Source organism: Eptesicus fuscus, chromosome 8, assembly GCF_027574615.1.
Source record: "Eptesicus fuscus isolate TK198812 chromosome 8, DD_ASM_mEF_20220401, whole genome shotgun sequence".
Taxonomy (NCBI): Eukaryota; Metazoa; Chordata; class Mammalia; order Chiroptera; family Vespertilionidae; genus Eptesicus; species Eptesicus fuscus.
The window spans coordinates 59910820-59935898 of record NC_072480.1 but is presented as its reverse complement, the minus strand read 5'-3'; the positions used below and the strand labels follow the sequence as shown (position 1 = coordinate 59935898).

Sequence of the window (25079 nt, the reverse complement as noted above, 5' to 3'; positions counted from 1 at the left end):
AAAAAGAAATCACTTCAAAAGAATGCACCTTTTTATTGCAAAATACATAAGTCTAATGCTCATTTCTTCTGTGTAATTATTTTGGATTTTTGCTACTGACAGAGCTGTTAGAGACACACATTTTTGTTCATTATGTGAAATGTGCTGCTCTGATCAAAAGCGTAATAAGGATTATATTTGCTGTCTAGTGATGTCGTGGAGAAGACAATTTAATTCAACGAAAATTTATTGAGTCCATATTACATATTCTGTGGAGGTGACTTGAAAAATACTAAAAAACCCATAAAAACAAAACAAAGGCAAACAGACGTGGTCCTTAGCATCCAAGCAATTTAACACAGTGTTACCCCAGTCATAATTTGATGTCTAGTCACAGAACTCCATGCAATAGAATAATATTACATAAGGTGGTATAGCATAACATAACAAACATATGATAGAAATATATGTTTATATATAATATTCAGTGAAGCCAGGTTTAAAAAAAAGAAGAGCAAGGCATGCCTAGTTTAAATGTCTCAAAGTGGTCTGTTTTGCTGGTTTGTTTTTCAACCCATTCAACTGTAGTTAACAAAAAAAGGCCTCTTTCCCTTTTAAATATCAATTGGGTTAGCCATGAAAGCAGAATTACATATTTTTAAAAGGGAAAATCCTAAAGTATTAACAGTATCTTTATGTGTGTTATAAGATTATGCATACATTTATTTGTATTTTTCTATATTTTCCAAAATGTTTATCAGAGCATATACTTTTTTTATAATGACAAGAAGGTGTGTGTACATATATGCTGATAAGCTATCCGATGTCCTATTAAAATAAAATGTGTGTATGTGTGTGCTGATAAGCCACCCAATTTCCCCACTAAAATAAAATGGCCCACAAATCATACCATCTATTTTGATACATCAGTTTAAGACCTTACTCTGAACTTTTGGAGTTTTCCTCTAAACACTATCCAAGGCCAAGGGGGGGGAAACACAAACAAACAAACAAAAAAACAATATATATATATATAAATAAATATATATATCTCCTATCTAATAAAGAGGGAATATGCTAATTGACTGCCCCACCCCCAAAGATGGTGGCGCCTACAGCCAATAAGGAGGGAATATGCTAATTGACTTCCCTGCCCTCAAAGATGGCGGCACTCACAGCCACAAGATAGTCGTGCCAAGTCCCCTCAGCCCTGCTGGGGCAGCAGGCACACTGCAAGGCAGGGCACGCCCCCAGGGGAGCCTGGCCTCTCCACACACCTGCCTCCAGAGTCCTCCAGTCCCCTCAGTCCCCCAGCCCCCATGGCCAGCTCGAGGTGCAGGGAAGCCTCAGATGGTGGCTGCCCAGCAGCCCAGGGCCGCCCAAGGCTCAGGTAACCAGGGCTGGCCGAGGCTTGTGCTGCTGGCAGTAGCAGCAGCAGAAGTGTGATGGGGTGTCACCTTCCCCTGATCGCCAGGTTGTCTCCTGCCCCTGAGGGCTCCCGGACTGTGAGAGGGGATAGGCCAGGCTGAGGGACACCCCCCTCCAGTGCATGAATTTTCATGCACTGGGCCTCTAGTGTGTGTGTGTGTGTGTGTGTGTGTGTGTGTGTGTGTGTACACACACACACACACATATATATATATATATGTTCTATAGATTGTTTTAGAACCTCAAAAGTCAAATGTGGGTGTGTATGCTTTCCAATGTATCTTCACATGGTGTAGGGACAGATTCCAAATTCTACCAGGAGTGATCATAAAATAACACCACACAACAGTTACAGCACTTTCTACATCTATCCTGGAAAGATAGTGTAGTCGATAGGATATTCAATAAGATTTCAGGAAGATTATCAGAGGATACAGAATTATATTTAGATAAAGAATATAAGGTTTCTTCACAGTGGTAACACCAACAAAGAAGGGAGGTGAAGAATAAAATATAGTTTTTAGTGAGAATTCTCCAACAATTGCAACTTAAAACCGATACCAAAATGAGCAACCTACTAGGAAAAGAGTTTTTTACTTTTCCCCTTCATTCACCAAGTGATTGTAGTATCTCTCCCTTTGGTTATTAAGTGCATTCTCTTCAATGGTCATTGGGTAATAGTGAATAGATCACTGTAGAAAAATCCCAATTCTTTTCTCTGTTCAACATGTTTGATATTTATTGCATGTGTGTGTTATTTTAACTTGTAGCTGCAGAGCCAGCTCAAAATGGTCCTATCCTGTTTGTCGAGAGGCTAAGTTATTTTTCAGGGGCAGCAGAACAGGACTGTGGGCCATGCCCCCACGCATGAGCAGAGGAGAGAATTTTGGTCTCCAGCTGCACCCAAAACCAGAGTCTCACCACAGCACCCACCCTCACAGAATCAAAGGATCTGAACATGGACGAAACTTGAACACTGAAACACTTTCAGAAGCCAATGGTCTGTTGTTCTGGAAGATCCGGCGTTGATGCCCTTTAGAGCCAAGTTCCAAGATCCTACAATTAAAACTTGCCTCATCAGCACTCCTGCACACCTGTTCCCTAGCTCCTTAGAAACCCTTCACTTGGTCCAGCGAGCAAGATGGATGTGAGGCAGCATTAGGTCTCCCATTTTCTCAGTTGTCATCTTCTTGATCAATAAAACTTTCCTTATTCTAAACTCTAACATTTTGAGTTTTGGCCTTTCAAAGTGTTGGGACTTCAAATCTACTCTGCTAAATCAGACTTCCCCCAATACCACCCTTACCTCTGGAGGTATCAGATGACCTGAGAGCCAGCCATCTAGTTAGAGAAAAGACGTTTCTTTTCTTTTTTAAATTTATCTTTATTGTTGAAAGTATTACAGGTGTCCCCCTATCCACACCCACTCATCCCAGGCCTTCACCACATAATGTCTGTGTCCATGGGTTATGCATATATGCATATCGGTTCTTTGGTTGATCTCTTCCCACCCACCCACCTTTCCCTGCCTTCCCTCTGAGATTGGACAGTCTGTTCCATGCTTCTATGTCTCTGGATCTATTTTGTTTATCAGTTTATTTTGTTTAGGTTATAGAAACCATATTTCTAAACAACATTGTTGAAAGCAGTGCCTTTAGATCTGAATTTCAACCCCAGTTCTGCAGCTGTATTCTCTGAGCTTCATTTGCATCATCTGTGCATGGGGACATGGCAGTTCCTAGCTGTTTCTGTGAGGATTAAATGAGCCATTGCTTGTGAATGCTCAGAACAGCCCTGGCCCATGATAAATGGGAGACAAATGGTAGCTTCTAAAATAGTATTTTTAATAATATATTTATCTGTTATTTTAATAATAAGCATTATTTTTAATAACAATTTACTCTTGGTTCCAGTTCTAAACATCTTTTTAACATTCCACGAGCAGCTGTGATTTTCCAGCTCCCCAGAGCCAAACATAACCAACTTCAGTGAATTGTGACAGAATTCACATCTACCAACTCAAATTAAAACTAAGTGTTAATTGTAGCCAAATAACATGCTAATGAACACAAAGGAACTATCAGGCACTGCAGTACTACACCTTGTATTATGTAAATACCATTTAATTGATTCTCATCAAGGGTTTGTACTGCACTTGCTTCTGACCCTGTCTTTTATTTTCCTAATTCCTTGAAGTTATATACCGGAGGGTATAATAGACTACTAAAATTCAAGGAAAATTTGACAAAAGAACCAGAGAAATATAAATCTGAATGAAATCATTTAAAAAGAGAGAGAGAGAGAGAGATAAATGAAATTTGATTTTATCGTTGAAAAGATAGGGACAACTGCAGGTTCAGAGGTGGTGTTCTGCTTGGAAACTGCTTAACTGTGGAAGTTCTCTGATCACCATAAATTTTCAGGATTCAACTCAGAAATCAACTCTTCCTGGAGGCCCCAAGCTCCCTCCTGGTGCTTCGGTAGCCTCCCAGGACAAGGGTGCCTTAGTGCTCACCATCCTGTATTGGAAATCAGCTGTTCATCTGGTTTCCCTGCTATTCTGCAAGCAAGGTGTTCTTTTTCCTAACTCTACCTGTTCTTACTAACTCAGCATCTGATTCAATACATTCCTATTATAACAAAAATAAGTGACAGGAATCTGTGTTGGGACCGGAGTTACTGGTGCAATGACCAATGTATTAATCTTGTGAATTTGTCTCCTGCATTAGGCGGTAGGAGGGGCCCGCTTTTCAACATTCCATTCCTTTGTAAGCCCTAGCACTGTTCTCTGCCTATTTTGTTCTCCAAAAATGCTTATTGAATTAAATTAAAGGTAAGGCATGAAGAAAGCACAAAACTAAGACACTGACAAATTAAGATAACCAAAGCAAGCTACATGGGGAAAGTCACTTTAGCCAAAGGGCCCTGGACAATTATTTAAAGAAACTAGACTGCCTTCAGGGACTCTTTCAAATGCACATATTTAATCATCTAATGTGTAAGTCAAATCTCAGATATAATTAATTCAGTGTGCCTTAACCTGTTTTTTTCTTTGTTCTTTTTTTGCATTTCAGCTTTCATTAGATGGGGTTAATCTGTAATATGGCTCCTGGTAGCTCCATATCTGTGAATACTAAGAAAAAAAAAAGAAGGAATTTTTGGGGTGTCCCATGATTAGGGCACCTTTGGTTTCAGCTAGATATGTATGATTTCAATGAATCTAAAAGGGTGCTTAGGTCTGTGTCTCCACATTTCTTATTTGCGAGGAAAACACTGTTGGATTTTACAGGTAGCCTGCTGCTATTTTGAAGGTCACATGTTGGTGCCAATGTTTCTGTTAGGCGTGGGTGACAAGGGGAAGAAGATGTGATTTCAGGCTTTGACGCTGACCTTGAATTGCTCACCTAAAGAATAAATTAAATAGATCTCATGTGATTTGGAAAGAGCAAATCATTTTTCTTTAGACTATGAAAATAAGAACACTGTACATGGCTTAGGCTTTTATAAGAAACCCAGTGAAGAGGTAAGACAGAGGGAATGGCCCCAAATAAAAACCCAGAAGTCCTCTCCAAGAAACAGCATGATGTTCTGAATATAAATTGTCTACAAGTACCTCAGAAGAAAATGTAACACTTATGCCTTTGCTAAAATGATGAATATGTTTCTTCTCTAAGGATTATTTAATACTTACCATAATTTTATTATAAATGGTCCAATAAAATGCAACAATAAGTTATGTGCTATATTGGGAGGACAACTCATTTATGAGTAATGTGGTAATTTGTAAAACTAATGGGCATGTTTATGAGCTTAAAGGGTTCTAAAGAATAAATAAAATACAGTAACAGACAAAACTGAGGCATTTGGCATGAATGCCAGGGGATCTACATTTTAAGACAGCTTGCAAAGTATGTAAATGCGGCCATTCTTAGGGTCCACCTGAGTGAGAGACAGGGTAGCACACTGTAAAGGAAATAATGCTGACCTTGAAGCTGAGGGTCTGCAGTATCTTTGAGCACTGCCATTAATTAGGTTTTCTAAACCTTGGTTTGCTATCTTTGGGATGATGGGGTCAAAAATTCCCAATCTTTAAAAGACTATCTAATGGTTACAATTTTAAAATAAATTTAGTAATACAGCATTCATAGGTGGGTATTTGAACTCAACTGTTTCTAATTTTTATTGCTTTTATGAAAATAAAAAAGAATTCAAAGGTTAGCTTCAGAGATATTAGCTTTTAACTACATTGTAATACATGTTGAACTTTGCAAGTGTTTTTATGGCATGCATATTTACGTTGATTTTGCTGTTTTTTTACTGGAATGCTGTTTTCAGCTGATGATTAATGTCCTAATAACTTGTTTTTTTGTGTGTGTGGCTCCCTCAAACAAAAAAAGAAAAAGGTTGCTTTTGTGTATTCATTATGTCTACCTGTCTTTGACAGGAGGTGGATCAGTTTTGAGGATGGATAGCTTTGTGGATTCGGTAATGCACACAATGGCTCTATTTATGCTTCAATCTGGCCTCCTGTCCCTGGCAGAGGTACTGTTATCAGTAATCCATGAAATGCTCCTTGTTCTTTTAATGGGTTTAACATTCAGGGGTGTGTATGTGTGCGTGTGTGTATGTGTGTGTGTGTGTGTGTGTGTGTGTGTGTGTGTGTGTGTGTGATGCTGTTTATATTCTTTTTAGGTATACTAAATTTACTTTCCCATCCTCTTTCCCTCCAAAATATAATCACGGAAGGGTTCCCACTCACTCTGTGAAAAACAAGTGAAGCCCTGAATTGTGAAGTCATACCTGGAAATTTGAATTTATAAAAGCTCTCATTAACCTTAGGCTCTCTGTTTTAATTGTTTTATAAAGGGAAACAGAGGTCTTAGGGTCAAGCTGGCATACCAATCCTAGGTGAGAGCTAGGAATTAATACTGATATTAAAATTAAAATAGAGGAGTGAAAACTTTTTACCAACATAACACATGGAAGAGGAAATGACTACATTCCCTGTTATGATTTTTCAGTTTAGCTTTTAATTTTTATAAGTGTGACATTTTTAAGTCATGATATTTTGGCTGTGCTTTTTATAATATGCTATTTCACATTATAACTTTAAAAGTTAGAATTTTATTTGGGGTCACATGTTCATTAAGCACTTAGATTTTGGGGAAGGGGGTCACTGGTTAGTATCTGCATGCTGGGTGTATACTGTTGTTTTACTAATGTGGAAATCCAGACAGAGACATGGGGTCATTTTCTAATTCTTGTGTTCCTCTTCCTTCTTAGTTGAGGGTCTGGCTCACAGTAGATACTCAATATCTTTCAAACAAATCACAATTGAGCTCTTCAAGTCTCAGAATGAGATTCAACATTTTATAGGAATAATATTTCTGAAGTTAGGCATGCTTCAAGTCAACAGTACAAGAACATAAAATCTGATAAAATACTTGAAAGATATCTGAACCTTTGCAATTTTATTTTATTTGCAGTTATGTTCCAATTTGTTCTGCCCACCATGTTTATTGAATTCTAGAACCAACTCTTCAAAATAGTCTGTTTACATTAGAAAACATATTCATAGATTGGGTTTTGATCAGCTGTTTTCTGGGTTTCTACAATTTACTCTATTTCATCAGTTGACAAAGTGACAATTAGCTAGTCTACAAAATTAATCAATTGGAGAAAAAAAATTAATGGCCTTTGTGCAATATAAATGCTATACCTTTCAAATAAGTCTTCTGGAAAAATTACTCTCAATTTTACTGGCTAATTTAGATGAGAGAGGTGGGGGTGACATTAATAGCTATAGGAGACCCAGAGGCTGGGGAGAGGATGTGGTGCTGTGATTCTATAAAGATTGTTAGACATGGAAGAGATCTTGGGGCCTCTTTACCTCCTCATTTTAAAAGTAATGAAAAAAAGTTCTAGGTAGAAAAAAATAACCTCTTCAGGGAGCTTCCACGAGACCCCATTGTCTTGGTTAAGACTAGAACACTCAGGATGATGAGAATCCTGATGACAAGAATTTTCAAAGCTTACACATATTGAAAAGGAAGAAGCAAACTTTGATGAAAACATGTCATTCCTTTGTCACTTTGGTGTTAGCCCTGAACATGTGAGAAATCGTTTCAGGGAACTAGGACTACTCTGATCCTATCTATATATATAAAAGCCTAAGCAACCATTCTACAGTCCTACTGTCCTACTGGTAGCTATGACACACAATGACCACCAGGGGGCAGATGCTCAATGCAGGAGTTGCTGAGCTGTGGTGACTTGGCAGCGGTGGGTCTCAGATGACGCACCCAGAAGCAGAGAGGAGGGAGACCGATTCCATAGTGCATCACCTGAGAACCACCCTCTCGCAATCCAGGACCCCTCCGGGGATGTCGGAGAGCCGGTTTTGGCCTGATCCCCACAGGCCAGGGCCTCTCGTACTAAATAAATGTATTGGAAGCAAAGACGAACACTTAGCTAGAATCATCCTCGAAAAGTTTTGAATCCCATCAATTTTGCAGCAGCTTTGCCCCACTGAGTCTTCTACACTGTACACTTTCACATCCCAACTGTAAAACGACCAGAGTTTCCTTGTGTCTGGAATGACCTTTTCCCATGAGTGTACTCCACATGCTTCATTTAAAAAGGGGGCAGGAGGGCTCCAAGGTCAACAGAGGTTATTGGCAGAATCGATTCCTTCTTTACTAAAGTCTCTGAGAAATCTCTCTCCCACTACCCCTCTCTCTTTCTGTCTGGCACTCATGTTAATCTCAGATTTCCTAGATTATTAGACTATGAAACCTTTTTTCCTTTTTTCTGCATAACACTTGCCCAGGGTTCTATAATTATTTGGAGGTGCAGCCAGTTAGGATTTCAATGCTTTTGACTCCAGATTCAGCACTCTTCCCTATTTATTGTGTTGTGTCTGTTTTTTGGACTCTTAAACCAAATTTTAGAAAATGATTAATTAAAATTACAGATTTTTTCTTAATGATCTTATGCATAGTGACTGAAGACCATTCACAAGATCATCATTTACTAAATTAATTAACATTCACACTTGAATAAAACTTAGTACTTATATCGTAGAGCTGTGTTAACAAAATGTTCCCAGAATACAGCTTGTTAAATCAGTCATTTTAAGTTATTTGTATTTTCACCAATGAGTTAGTATTTTCCATGTAAAGTGAAAGAACTATCACAAGCACAGAATAAAAATCTTTATTTTTAGTTTGAAATTTTAAAGCCCATTATGAATTGCTAGAGGTGAATTGCACAATAATGCCATAAAAATAAAACAGAAAATATTTAAAGAGGTTTTCTGCATTCCAGAAAATATATACTTATCACAGATCATAAATGCAGTCCCGGGTAATTTTAAACATATGGTGGGTTTCTTCTTAAGTACTTATATTTTAGGAACCTTAATTGTGCTTTAAATCTTTTTCTCGTCACAGAATAATTTTGCCTTGAAAATTTGTGTAGGTAGTACTGCTACTTCTTTCCTCATAATATTTATGGGAGTTGGATTGGCTTACAATTTGCAATTCATTAATTCAGAATATAATTTCCCATAACTGAGGAGTTTCTTGTCTAGTTATTCAACTCAATAGTGCTTCATTACGTTAAACTATGAGCTGCAAAAACAAACAAATTATTTCTCAAGCACTTAACAGTCCATATGTTTCAGAAACAGCCTGTGAAGGTGTTATACTTACTCATGCCTATAAAGTAATGCTTAGTATTTACTACTCAACTGTCAGAGTAGCTATAAGCTTATTAAAGCTTCTCTCTACTCACACTAGGTTTCTTAACAAAGCAGAGTGACTTCGTGGTCTTTTACTCTGAAGAAAAAAATAGGCCACAGGACCTTGTATCCTTTAGGATGAGCTGGCTTGATGTTATTTGCCTTCACATTTATAGTAACTGAATAGAGTTTTCAAAGAGGTTTACTATTCTAATTTCAAAATTATATTTTTGAAGCCTTAGTCCCAATCTTCTCTCCTTCTGACAGCCCTTAAGATTGTGTCCACACTCAGAATGCCTATTTAGGCTGGGTTTTTATGTTTGCTAAGCACACTAAATATATTTTCTGTTCTGAGACTGTGGTATGGCATTTACACTTACTTGCTCTTATACATTTCTTTCAGAATTATGATTTATTGCCCATTGCTTCACTGTAGAAAACCAAGAGTATGAAAGTTAACAACCTTTCCTTTGTATCCCATCAACTGCCTGCCTGACTTAGCAAACTAAGATGAAATAAAAAAGCTAGGAGGCCTAGTGGACAAGTTTAGTTTGAAATAAAAAAGTTAACTCTGACAGTGAAGTGGATAGAAGTTCTTTCTGCTTAAAAAAAAAAAAGCAAAAGCAAACTTTATATCCTTTATATATTGCATATGAGAATGTTTGTTGCAGTATTATGTATAATAATAAAGACACCAAGAGATCTTAAATGTTAATCAATGGTCCATCCCCCAATAGTATGATCCCATTGCAAACCTTTATATGCTAACATAGAAAAAGGCATAAGATACATTTAATAATAAAAAAATCTGCAAAATGGTGTGCATATGATTCCATTTGTTAACAAAAGTGATGAATTCAAATGATCTATTTGCTACTATATGTGTAGAAATTTCTGGAAAGATTCATCATCATCATCATCATCATGATCATCATCTCTTATTAGTCATTTATTATGTGCCAAGAAATATGCCAAAACCTATACATATATACATTCTTTCATCTAATCCTCACACTGACCCACTGAGTTAGATATTACTAGTAGCATTAACTCTGCAATACTAGTATATATATTGAAATGCAGGAATAGGGGCTTAAGTTATTTGCCCAAGTTCCCAGGGCTAATCACTCATGGTGCTGGAATTAAAATCTAAGCAGGTGGTTTCCAAACCTGCTCTCTTAATAAGCAAGCATGAACTCTCTAAAAAAGTTTTTAAATACATGGTTGTAGAATGACTTTAAATTGTCTGAAAGCCTAGTTTCACTTTCTCTCTCTCTTTTTTCCTCTTTATTTCATCCAAATTCTTGAGTAGAAAAGAATCAATTTCAGAGTTAAAAGAAATCCTGTAGACACACAATCCAAGGCCCTTTTTTGTTTAATTAACTAATTAAATAATTGTCTTTCTCAGTGCCCCCTTTCCTTTTTTTATATTGAAGTATAATTACGTGCAGTAAAAATGCACACATCTTAAGTTACTGTTTGGTGAGTTTTAACAAATATTCACACCCATGTAAACAACACCCAAATCAACATGTCATCACCCTGGAACATTTCCTTGTTTTTATTCTCTCCTCCACCAAGGCAACCATTACTCTGACTTCTATTCTCATAGATTAGCTTTATCTACATTAACTTCATAAGAATGAAACTTTACTATATGTACTTTTTTGTGTCTAATTTCATTCACTGAGCATGATGTTTGAGATTTATTCATGTTGTTGCACAAAACTCTTATTTTAGAAACGAGGAAAAATATAGGAAGTGAACTACTTTGCGTGGAAGCATGCTAATGGAGAGAGAAAGGAGTGGGACTATTATTAAAAATTTTGCCTCTATGGTCCCCCATACTTTCCATTTATCTTACTGACCTCCTTCATTTTAAGGAGAAAAGTGTCTATTTGGCCTTTCTTTACATCACCATAGTCCTAAAAGGAAATTATCAGAACCTTTTAATTTTGTTTTGGGAAGTTTAATTAGGCAGGATCTAACAGAAAACCAGGAAAGAGAAACCACTCTAGATGCAGAGTAGTTTTCAAACAGAACGTATGCAGGGAATTCGTTACTAGTATACTGGCACAGCATTGCTGAGAAGCCAAACTGGAGATGGAACCATGATCCAGAAATTAATGAAGGAGGCCACTAACTCTGTTACAATACAGGGACAGCAGGAAGAAAAGATATCCAAGAATAGAAGCCAGAGTTCCTGGTGAGGGATGGGACCACAGAAGGGTGAGTGCAGTTGCTCTGGTTGCCAGAGGCACCACAAGGAGGCAGTGTAAGGAAGAAGAAATACCTTGCTTCTTTCTTTCTCTGGACCCAAGACTACCTTTTATTGGTTGAAAGGACCCAGAAGCTAAAAGATAAGGGATCCTGGGAAATGTAGCTCTCTACTGTATAGAGGCAAGTAGAGAAAAGAAGAGTAATAGATCTGAGAGAAAGCAGCACTTGTCCAGCACAGCTTGTAGCTCACTTATTATAGTTTGCACTCATTTGGGGTTGAGGATAACGGAGAGATTCCTTACTCTTTCAATGTGATGTTGTGAGCTCTAAATCTGGAGTAATGATAGCACATTTTAAAAATGAGCTAAAAGCACATTATAAATAACTACATAATCCAACATAACTTAATAACTCCACAGTGAAATCATAAAACTTTAAAATTTAGTAGAGAGCATTTAGTTTTGAATCTTTAGTTTCCTGCTGAAGATAATTGAGATCCATAATAATTAATGAGAACTTCACAGCAATGCTCAGAGATACTAATGAAGATAGTGCGTTATGTGTTTGAGTAATATGAGTGTGGAAAGGAATAACTGTGAAAAAAAATGGGAATCTAAAACATGATTGTGGTAGTCACTGACATTGTTGGACACAAATTCACAACTTGAGGTTTCCACTCCTTCTAGATAGAGATATGCCAACAGGAGGGAAGATGACAACTTGATACCAATAACTAGTAGAGGCATCAGTGTTGTTTGCCAGATCTTTCCAGTTATCTTCATTTCTGGTCAGGTGGTAGGGTTGCAATTCCTGGCTTCCTTGTGGTTAGAAATGTTCTGGTTAGTCAATTTTAACATTCTTTCACTTCCAGGATGTAACAATTAACGGCCCATTCAAGACCAGCCAGAACTTGGTTTTCCCTCTGTCAGAGTGACGGGTAAAATTCCAGCTAGCAACTGCTATGTCACCTTAGGTTCAGAGTGAGCACTCACTCACAATACCCATGTAACTTAAGGAAAAAACAGAACAAAAAACGTTTCTTGTTTCAAGTCACTGAAATTTGGCAGATTCAGGGATCTATTGCATTCTACATAAGAAGTACACAACTACAAACAAATCTAGCCTGCAAATGATTATTATTTATGTTGCCCTTTATGGAGTAATTATTAAAATATCCCCACTTAAAAGATCAATAACATAACTCATTTAATGACCCAAGCAAGAGAAGATGGGTAATCATGTCCCTGATAAAATGGATACTTCCTAAATTTTTATCAAAAGCCTAAGGCATTTGATAATAAACACATTGATTTTATAACCTAACAGAAGACAAATTCTAGTACTAAAAATATAACTTATGCATAATTAAGTGTTGAGTAAAAGTGTAGAGAAAAGATAGATTCATAGAATAAATACATCACCATCTAAAACAGAATTCCATTTCCTATAAGGGAGCAAATATAATCAGTACTGTAGGCTGAATGAAATTGTCTACAAAACAACCTAAGTTAATCTCTTTGCTTAAGCCTTTAATCATTGAGCACCGCCTAATTCTTAATTTGGCTTTCTAAGACAACTCAATATGGGAAAGGAGATGCCGTGAATAGTAGATAGGAACATTCAGGGGCTAGGAATGATATTCACCCACTTTAACCTAAAGATGAATTTAAAAATAATCAATTTTCTGAACATATAAAGCTAAACTGGTCATCTAAACCACATGCTGACCATCTGAATGGTAGGGCACAGGGACTCTTCCTGTTTTTTATGAAGCAAAAATAATTCTGCAGAGTATTATCTGCCAGTTTATAACTGGACTGGACTAGATGCCCAAGATCTTAGGCTTCAGGATTTTACCAGGTACATCAACGTAAAGGCCCCTTTGCTACACCATAAGTTCAAACTACTTTTAAGAGTGAACAATACGAGGTGTTACATATGCAACCATACATCTTAGATTTTCTGGGTTTCAGAATATTAAGTTCAGTTGTCAGATCCTATGTCCAGATTTGGGGTAAAAAAAAGAAAGTTACTATATTAAGAAATTACCAGTGTGCACTTGTATATATATTTTTTCCTAGAAAAAAATAGAATTTTAAGATTTTTTTCAAGATCACAAATGAATGAATCTTATAAATTTTGACTTCTGACCTTTATAGCCAGAAACATTTCTACATAATACTGCAAATAGATACCCTAGTTCATGCCAACTGAAGGCAATTTTCAGAACAAAACTTTTTATTTTTTAGAAATATGGGATTTGATACTGTGAAGTTTTACTTCTACCTCAAGACACCAATTAGCTCAACTTCTTTAAAAAAATCTTTATTATTGAAAGTATTACATATGTCCCTTTTATTCCACCATTGACCCCTTCTAGCCCGCCCCGGCCCCTTGCCCCAGGCCTTCACCACCCTATTGTCTGTGTCCATGGGTTATACATATACGCATACAAGTTCTTTGGTTGATCTCTTCCCATCTACCCACCTACCCCCACCTTCCCTCTGAGATTTGAAAGTCTGTTCCATGCTTCTATGTCTCTGGATCTGTTTTGTTCAACAGTTAATTTTGTTCATTAGATTCCACATATAAGTGAGATCATGTGATACTTGTCTTTCTCTGACTGGCTTATTTTGCTTAGCATAATGTTCTCCAGGTCCTTCCATGGAGCCAACTTCTTATGTAACCATATACCAGGTATACAGAAAAAAGCTGGTCTACTGGTCCAGAAAATTAGGGAAGAAATAAAAAAAAAAAAAACAGGTAATAAAATTTGACATAATTTTTATCTCCTTTGCATTCATTGAGATGACAAATGTTTAGCATATGTGCAAATACTAGATAAACCAGAAATTAATTTTTAGGGGACCTAAGCATTTTGAAAAGAAATGGAAAATTTAATTTCTTCCTGGAAGAAAGTCACTAAAAGCCATTATTATATTTGCTTTTAAAAAAAGGTTTGCAAGGCAAGTGTAAATTTGAAATCAGCCTCAGTATGATAGATGGATATTTGTATTGCTTTATTTGTGTAACCTTAGCCTCAGTTTTTATCATCATCCCTCCCCATATATCCTTTTAATTATTTGAAATATTTTATGCACATAAGCTAATTTATATATTCCTTTACACGGAGATATAATAAAACCCTAATATGCACATCGACCAAATGATGGAACGACAGGTGGAATGACTGGACACTATGACGTGCACTGATCCATCGGGAGCAGCTCCTGCGTTGAGCGTCTGCACCTCCTCCCCAAGAGGGAGGTGACTGGCGGTGGTGATAGGGGGACGGGACCAGCTAGTAGGCGGCGCCAGGCTGCCAGCCAAGGCGGGTGCCAGCGGAAGTCCCCTGATTGCCTCGTCCACCGGTCGCCCCACAGATTGGCCCTGATCGCCGCCAGGCCTAGGGATCCTACTCTATATATTGCGAACAGTCTCTTAGATTTAAAAATTAAAACCTGGCAAGGCTACTCTAACACTGAAAAAGCAGGATGATGCAGAAATGACATGCATGGACTCTGGCTTGTACATTTTGTGGTCAGCCCTGATTCTGACACTTATAACTGTGACAAAGCCAATTGCTTAACTTCTCTCTGCTTCAGTTTTTCCACCCATAAGATGGGGAAAATGGTACTACTGCCTCAGAAGGATCATGTTATGTACTACTTTTTATAATCAGGGCAAAAACATGTGGCTGCCCATACAACAGCAAGATGCCTTTCACCTGTATGAAAAGTATGGTCACTGGTGCATGCAGCATCCCGGATTGCAAGAGGGATGTCCCACTAAACCGGCTGTCGGACATCCCCCAAGGGCACAGGTTGGGCTGAGGGACACCCCCATGCACCAATTTCATGCACTGGGCCTCTATTTTATATATAACATTACTGATATTTGTTATGTAATACTAGAGGCCCGGTGCATGAAATTTGTGCATGGGTAGGGTCCCTAGGCCTGGATGGTGATCAGGGCTGATCTGTGGAGCACCTGGCAGGGCAATCAGGGTCCCCGCTCGCACCCGCCTTGGCCTGGCGCCACCCTCTCATCTGCTCCACCATCCAACCACAGTCCCACTCTCATTGGGCCCATTGGGGCTGGCAGTGCCTCCACTGCCACCTGCTGCCATGCCATGTCACAGACGCCCGCCATGTTTTGTGCCACCCCGTGGTGGTCAGCGCACACCTAACTCCTGGTCAGTTGAACTCCCGCCCATTGGGACGATTAGCATATTAGCCTTTTATTATATAGGATATACTATTACATATTTTATAGGTTATATATAATACTGGTATATAAAAAAATATATTGTACCAACTTTCAAGCTTAAGATACAGAACACTTTCTTCTGTCTGTGAAACCCCCTCAGTGCCCCACCTCAATTGTATCATCTATCTTCTCCCACAAGGGGAGCCACTCTTCTGCATTTTGTATTAATTACTTCCTTTTGCTTGATATCATTCTACCACATTTTGTTTTTATTGTTTTCTACCATTATATTTTGAACTTGCCTAGGTGGGATTATATAAAGAGAGTACATTACTGTAACAGTTGTACTACCTGCACAAATATATATATATATGCCCTAGCCAGTTTGGCTCAGTGATAGAGTGTCAGCCTGTGGACTGAAAGGTCCCAGGTTTGATTCTGGTCAAGGGCACATGCCCAGGTTGTGGGCTCAATCCCCAGTGTGGGGTGTGCAGGAGGCAACCTATAATGATTCTCTTTCATCATTGATATTTCTGTCTCTCTCTCTCCCTTCCTCTTTCTCTAAAAACCAATAAACATTAAAAAAAAAAAAAAGCATGTATATATAAGGGTGGGCAAAAGTAGGTTAAATTACTGGTCATCATTACCTAAAAAAGAGATCATAAGTACAAATACAAAATAATGATAATGATAATAATAACAACACAAATAAATAACACAATAATACATCTATAATAATAAAAGTATAATATGCAAATTGACCGAATGACCGAACAGCAGAATGACAATCAGGACAACCATGCTATGACACGCACTGGCTCCAGGCCAGCCAAGATGGGTGCGATGTGATTGGTCATGGGACCCTGCCATCGCCCCACAATCATCCTGCAGAAGGAGGCCCAGGCCACCCTCTGTGGGGCAATCAATGGGGGGGCTCTGCGATTGGTTGCCCCAAAGAGGGAGGCCTAGGCTACCAGGCTGGTGGCACTGTGGTGGGTTGGCGGGGCCTCTCTCTGTGGGGCGATTGATCTGGGGGCCCTGCAATCGATTGCCCCACAGAGGGAGGTCCAGGCCACCAGCCAGCAAAGCTGTGGTGGGTGTGCGGGGCTGGCCAGGAATTGCCCCACAGAGAGAAGCCCAGGCCAGCCAAGCAATTGCACCCTATGCCTGTCATTCGCAGAGGGAGGCAACTGGTGGTAGAGGAGGGGGGCAATACCACACAGATGGCAAGCAGTGCCAGCGGTGGGGGCAGGGCCAGCTGCTGGCAGCCAGGGGAAGTAAAGCCCCAATAGGCCCTGATCACCGGCCAGGCCTAGGGACCCTATCCGAGGGGTCCCGGATTGTGAGAGGGCACAGGTCGGGCTGAGGGACACCCCCTGCTGTGCACGAATTTTGTGCACTGAGCCTCTAGTAAATAAATAATAATGCAAAAATAAACTTTCACATGCCAACTGTAAACATACTTTTACCCACTTCTGCATAAATGTGTGTGTGTATGTGTGTGTGTGTGTGTGTGTATGTATGTATATATATATATATCACTCCAATGATTCAGGGTTCTGCCCTCAGTTCACAGCCAGGTCATGATGTCAAAATATCAGCCTTTTTCCACTCCATATTCTGCCATTTCCAATTTCATATCTTCACTGCAGCAACATGTAACCGAATAATAATAGGACACAACTTCTCTCCTTCCAAACCCTATTATTTTGTCTCTATCTTTCCAAATAAAATGGCAAGAGGAACACTAGAGGTGGAACTAACTTGTCTGCAGACATTTCATGAACACATTACCAGGCAATTTATGTAACAAACTGGAGAAAAAAGCAAGTAAACAAGCAAGCAAGGCAAAAAACTAAAAACAAACAAACAAAAGAAAAACCTAATACAAACTATTCATTCAATGTGAGAGAATCTTTATTAGTAATATTCTTAATCTTTTTATATTTTGTTTTAAATATTAAAGTTGAACTACTAGTAAGAGCCACAGATGTATGTCTGATAAACAAATTGCTGACTTTTACCAAGAGACAACATCTGTGCTCTTTCCATATGTGTCTTATTGTTTTCCTTTGTAAATGATGGTTATGTGGATTTCTATTTACAAAAACCAACAATATCAATCCATGAGCAAAACCAGTATAGTCTGTCCCATAAAATGTATCATTTATATTTCAAAAAAAGGAACCCAACTTAAACAGGAATTCCTGCTCTAGAAACTAGAGACTTCAAGTATCAGAAAAGCTCATCTTGTGATACTATAAAAGATGCCATGTTTTATTTTCTTTCAGACTGAGGTTTCTGTCTAGATCATGATATGTTCAATTCAGGGAGAAACATTCAATTTATCACCAAGTACTACTGCTCTTAGAGAAAGAGATTTCTTTAAATAGTTATTCATTTTGAGCAATTCCGTATCTGAAAACCACTAAGAGGCCACATAACTTGATCTTCCAGATCATCTTCACAGCCCTGGCAATGCTGGAAACAAACCACCCACGAGAGACCAGCACTGATGCCTCAGCTAGCTTAATCCTGAAAGCTGCATCAAATATGCCCCCCAAGTGTTCTCAGATTTCTAGAGCTGATTTGTTTTGTTTTGTTTTCAAATACAAAGGAGTTTGATGAAGCAAGCAAAGAAACATGCATGGTCCAATGTTGTGTAACCAACCAGCACTGGTGTGCACCCATCAAATCTTATACATTACATTATAAAACTCACAATCTTTCTTATACAGAATAGGGCTCACTAGATACTGAGTATTTGTTGAAAAAGTAAATGCATTTTTTAAATCAGTTGCTTAAAAACCATTTCTGGGCATTGCTTCCCTACTGTCAATACCAAAGCTGCTCAGATTTTTTGGGGGGTTATCACAATTCTTGCTTCTACCACTCTATATACACTGAGTGGCCAGATTATTATGATCCCTCAACACATAATAATCTGGCCACTCAGTGTATATCCTATATAATAAAAGGCTAATATGCAAATTGTCCCCTCGACCAGGAGTTCGGCCAGCATGCAGGCTGGCCAACCGCCCATGTCCCCTCTCCCTGGCCAGGCTGGCTGGACTCCACCCATGCACAAATTCATGCACCGGGCCTCATGTATATATAATCAGAGATCATAATAATCTGGCCACTCAGTGTATATGACTTTTGTCAGGAGGTAGCTTTTCCACAGTCACCTCAAACTCATATCTCAAGTTGTATTATTTTTCCTTAAGACCATTTCCCTCTTGCCATGACTCATCTGAAGGGATGACACCACTACCTACCTGATTGGTGGAATCAGAAACTTGGGACTTTTGCTGGATATTCCATCTTGATTAGACCACATGTTCAGCTGGTTGCCACGTTCTGTCTCCTGGGCCTCTCTGACATTGCTATGGGACCCTTTCACTCCATCTATGCTGGTGCTTCTCTAGTTAAGGGACTGTTAGAAAAGTCTAACTGTACTCTTGCCTTTGGACTTTGCCTTCTTCACCCACAAGACTGAAGTTTTCAGTCACTGTTTAAACCTTTCAGAGACTCCCCAATCCGGGTGGAATGAGATTCAAACTCTTGGATGTGAGCTAAAGGGTCATTTTTTGTGTACTTTCTCCCTTTCAACCTAGCCTTCACACTACCCGTTTCCTCCTCACATTCTACCTCTGCCATAATTCAATGTTTATATTTCCCTTCCCTCTCTGTGTATAATTCCCCGCCCCCCCTTTGCCAAATCCTTCTTTCCAAGTCTGATGCCTTCCCTGATCTATTCACATGGAATCATTGCTTCTTCCTTTGTTTTTACATAGTGACTCCTTAAAGGCAGGAATCAACTTTGATCATCTTTGCATCATGGGTGCCAAGCACAGTGCCTGGCCCATAAGGGGCTTTCAGAACCACTTGTAAACTAAATGAATGAACCAAATGACTAAGATGTACACAATTCACAAAACTGAAAATGAATGTAGGAAATAGAAAACAGAAAAAAAAAAACAAAAACTGGATGCAGATGAAAAAGAATGTTCTAAACATGAACATGCTTGAAGAAAACCTAAATAAATCATGAACTTGGAAATTGGAGTTCTAAGAAGGCTTTTCTTACTTTTCAAAGGAATAGTTATGAAGCTACAAAGTCATATTTTGAAAGGTATTAAACTCTCCTAATTATGCTTTTACAGAATTTTGTAAATGATTCCCCTCCCCATTTAATTAGTGTAGCTGATTTACCTCCATAATTCAGGGAAAATACTTTGTGCAACATTCTCTTTAATATTAGCACATTTGTATCCAGAGAGTTTCTATGCCTCATAGGAATATTCTGTGATCTAGATTTAATCTAATATTTGTCTGACTTCACCCACTGAATAAACAGGACTCATTAGACTCATTAGTATCACACACACTGAATCTTTGCTTTTCCCAACTGTAAAGCTGACCTTTGAAATGTAATCTGTGTTCTTAAGATTAGCATCCAATATATTACAACATGGTTATAGCAAATTCTTCCTCCTTCTTTCCCTCCTTCTCTTTCTCTACAACAGAGACAAACACATACAAAAACATGTTGAAGAGCTTGAAGATTTGTGGAATATTTATGATGCTTTTATCTCTCAGTTTCTGAAAAATGGTATTTAAGATGTTAGCTCACATTGATATTTATTTCACTAAATCTTAGTAACCAAAACTGGAAACTAGGTATAATGTGTTTTATGCAACAAGACACAACTATTAAAGTATAAGGTATATGCATTAACTTTTTGTGTCTGAAATACAACTACATTTGATATACCTCTTACAGAATTGGAGCTTAAAATATATATTAATAATTAAACTTTTCTTTTGGAAACTTTTATATTTAGCAAAGTATTGAGGCTTAAAATATTTTTACTTTAATTAAAAAGGCAAAATTATATTTAATATTGCCATATATTTTATAGCTCAGGCTTCATTTAAGGATTTTCTAGTGCACATACTTAAAAAATATTTTAGATTCTATAAAGCATATTTCTGAGGTGTTTTCAAATTTGATATTTAAACATTTACTAATTGTGTTTTTCTGTCTCATGGCTTTTCCCAGTTTTCAATATTTTGAAAAGATTCATGAGATGCAGAATATAACTCATCTATCAGAATGGCTAAAATATTATGAAATGCATTTTTAAATCCTTTTTGAAAGATCTCAGTAAGATATTAGCAAAAATCACGATATTATTCAAAGGCAACAGGGATTTATTTATTTATTTATTTTTAGTTTTCTAAATAGCTAAGACAGAAGCTTAGAAGCATCTATATATATAAAAGCCTAAGCGACCGAACGACCGGTTGCTATGACATGCACTGACCATCAGGGGGCAGACACTCAGTGCAGGAGCTGCCCCCTGGTGGTCAGTGTGTCCCCACAGCAGGAGCACTGCTCAGCTGACTGACGGGCGCCAAAGGCAGGGCTCACAACTGGCGAGCGCCACTGTGGCTGCGCAAGCCTCTCTGGATCCGGACTGACTAGGTGCAAGCCCACGGCAGGCTCAGTGGGGCCGGGATGAGCAGGAGCAGCAGGCAGGAGCGGCAGGTGGTGTTGGACTGCTGGTTTCGGCCCGATCTCCGCAGGCCATGCCGAGGGACCCTACCGGTGCACGAATCTGTGCACTGGGCCTCTAGTTTTAATAATAAACAACTACAGATGCAAACAAATCCTGAAAGCAATTAGGTTATGGTTGTATGTCAGAAGAGTGTCAAAAACCCACAAAGTGAGTAAGTATGACTTCTGAAAAGAGCATTAAAATTCAGCACACACTGCTTCACATGATGCTGAACCTTTATCTGCAAAATGAGAAAGTTGGAGAGATTTTTGCAGCAATTTAAAATATGGAAATAGCCTCTTCTGGCTGATTTATGACGTGTGTGGAGTAGTGAATGAATGAACTTGAGTTTAGCCTGGGAACACTGTTCCACTAAATAACATGTTGGGCTTAATCCTGCAGTATGGTGTCATCCATTTCTCATCTCCCTCCTCTCCCATGCCAGAACTACCCTGTAAAGAGTCTCAGATCAAATAGAAAAGTTGGCCAACAGTCTGGGTTGTCAGATTGCTCATCCAACACAATTACTGACTCTGGACAGAGCCAAACCTAACACACCTCAGGGAGAGAGTTATTTATAGCATACACTTCTTTAAACTACTCAGCGAATGTTAGAGATTCCAAGAGTTTGAAACACAGTACAATCAGTTTAACATGACTTTGGATCCAGGCAGAGGAGTCTGAGTTTGAACATCTCATTTTTCTGACCAGTAAATGAGACTTCATAGAGGATTAAATGAGAAAAAGCCTGCGAACTGCCTGAGCAAAACAAATCATGGCACACAGTGGTCTCCAAAACCATTATATTTTACTTATTAGTTATCATGGTGACTTTTTTCACTTTCATGAAAACTGTTTTTCACTGATACTCATATAATAATCCTCTAAGCAGGACCTTTAAAATGGTGATCTAGGTAAAGTTGAAATGGGTAACTTTTCTCCTTATTTCTTACTCCTTTGAACACTATTCCAACTTGTCCATTCTTTGGTGGTGTCGATAGACCAGTAGTTTTCACATTGTTTAGTTGCAGTAGCAGGATTCTACTAAATGGAATCATTTGCTGAATCCTAATAGGTAGAGATTAGAATCATATCCAAGAGGTATTTTTGAAGTGTGAGGTGGGTGGTTGGGTGGGAGGGACACAGTGGCTGGAGGACCCCAGCAGAGTTCATAGTGTGGAGAATATTGAACTTGACCAGTGCTGTTTCAACTGGAGTCCCCAGACAGCTAGAGAGGGTGGTCCACACGTCTATTTTAAGAAGTTTAAGGGGGAAAATTTTGCTGATAAACTAAAAAAGAAAAATCATTAGGATGCCTAATAAATAACTGCATATTTATAAATATTTATAAATCTATCACTGAGTTCTGTTTGGGTTCACAATTATGTTAGCTTCTAGCTCTCATCTAAATTGATAGCACTTAACAGATAATGTATGTTTAAGCATTTCTGTGTGTCCTAATTTCAAGGTCAATAATCATTCAATGTCCATTATATTCCTGTTAAATATTTTTACCTTGTACAAAAAAAAACACAAAAACTTCTCTTTCTCAAGGATAATTACTGATTGAAAAATATAGTTATTAATTGACTCATTTAATAAATTGAGATTTGGATGGGTCATGATAAAAACTGCAAAATGTGATATGGGGTAATATACACGTTTAATTATCCCTGGCTGGAGAGACAAGAACAAAGGCAGATCTAATCTACGCTTTTCTGCCAAACAAATGCCAGACAGCCTTCAGGATGAGCACGGGAGCACAGAAATAAAGATGAGCAACAGTTACAATGCAGAAAAGTGGCAGGGTTGGCAGAATGGCATCCTAAAGCACATGCTGGTATCGTTTGCTGAAGTCCAAGGGATCTGTTCTAAGGGGTCCAGGCATTGCTTGGCTCTGAGAAACTCTGCATTAGGCCCTTAAACAGCACTGACCCTCCATTAACATTGTCTGTCTCATTTTCTCTGGGTACTGCCCTCCCCTTAATCTTTTCAATGGTCCCTCTGTGAATAAGCCATGCCTCCTGGGAAGTTTTCAGGTTTTTAGACATTTTAACAGAGACCACCTGGAAACAAGGCTTTAACCCTAAAGAACTGAACTAGTGGAAATACATCTTTGCAGGCTGGCAGGGAATGGATGCTGCACTTCTTAAATCACACACCTAGATAGTTGTCTGTCTTAATTGGAGGAGAGTTCACTGGCCTCCATTAATGCGTGATTCATTGATTCCTCTTGTACTTCTCTCCACACCCCAGGGCCTAGCTCTCCTATTAAAACATTCTCACTTTCCTTAGCCTTTATTTAGAGAGCATCTATTTATATCTCAAAATCTTTGTCAGTTTTATTCAATTGTGGGCACAAACAATACTTTACTACAATACATTTTGTAGTTCACAGAGCAAAATGGAATATTTTCTCAGTTGTAAAACGCTATCAATTGCAAGGACCACATTGATTTAATACCAACGTTTTAGGGGAAAAGAAGCAGTATATATTAAATGTACAAAATCAATTTGGAGATGCATTCCAATTTCATCCTGATTTCAGAAACATTACCTGCAAAGAGGCCTTGCATCTCAGAACAGAAAAACTAAAGCAGTGGTCGGCAAACCGCGGCTTGCGAGCCACATGCGGCTCGCGAGCCGCGGTTTGCCGCTCTGTTGACTAATGAGTTTGCCGACCACTGACCTAGACTCTCGATTCCAATAATTACAGGCTGTTGTTGTTCCTTGTGATTAAGCCCCTATCCCAGTGGTCGGCAAACTCATTAGTCAACAGAGCCGCAGTTTGCCGACCACTGAACTAAAGTAAGTGACTAAGACTGGCCTCTACGTCAATGCCTGTAAGACACATGGAAGGGAAGCCGTGGCCGGGGAAAAAAGTTTCCCCAAGGATCCATGCTGAACCCCAAGGGTTCATGCAAACCTTCTGACTGGTCTCACTGGTTCGGCCTTTGCCCACCTGCCAGCTGTTCTCCATACAGCAGAGTGATCTCTTTCAAGCCCTAGTATGACTTATGCCATTGCCTGAAAAGCCTCACTCAGGGGAAAACCAGTGGTGTGCTGGGGCCAGCTCACACCAGTTGGAGCTGACTATTAAACTTTTAGGAATGCTGCAAGCTGGTTAGACAGAGCCATTGTTAAAAATTAAATTATATAAGTCTATAATTAAATAAATTATATGTAAAACAAATACTTAAAACTCATCTCTTTTTTTTTAATATATTTTATTGATTTTTTACAGAGAGGAAGAGAGAGGGAATAGAGAGTCAGAAACATCGATGAGAGAGAAACATCAATCAGCTGCCTCCTGCACACCCCCCACTGGGGATGTGCCCGCAACCAAGGTACATGCCCTTGACCAGAATCGAACCTGGGACCCTTGAGTCCGCAGGCCGACGCTCTATCCACTGAGCCAAACCGGTTTTGGCAAAACTCATCTCTTTCTAATTGTTATGTTACAGTTTACTGTTATCTAAGCCCTGGCAATAATTTACATCTATTATATCTGCATGTAGAAATACTAGCCGGTAGTTTCTCTTTTATTTGTGGTAGATATGTTCCAAGACCTTCAGTGGATGCCTGAAACCTCAGATACGAACTATATATACCATGTCTTTCCCTATGCATACCTATGATAATGTTTAATTTTAGGCATGGTAAGAGATTAACAACAACTAATAACAAAATAGAACAATGGTAGCAATTTCACTGGAATAAAAGTTATGTCAATTTGGCATTATTAAGTAAAATAAGGATTACTTGGACACAAACACTGTGATACCACCACAGTCCGTCTGATAACTTGGATAGGTACTAAGTGACTAAAGGCAAGTAGCATACTAGTATACAGTGTGCATATGCTGAACAAAGGGATGAGTCCTCTGAGTGGGACAGAGTAAGACAGTATGAGATTTCATCATGCTACTCAGAATGGC

General features: G+C 38.7%; 1 protein-coding gene across 1 annotated transcript in view; it reads right to left on the bottom strand.

Annotated features, from left to right (window-relative positions):
- The window catches only part of GPC6 (glypican 6), a 1127407-nt gene that overhangs the window by 257267 nt on the left and 845061 nt on the right, over positions 1-25079 (bottom strand). The gene's annotated exons all lie outside the window — the stretch shown is intronic.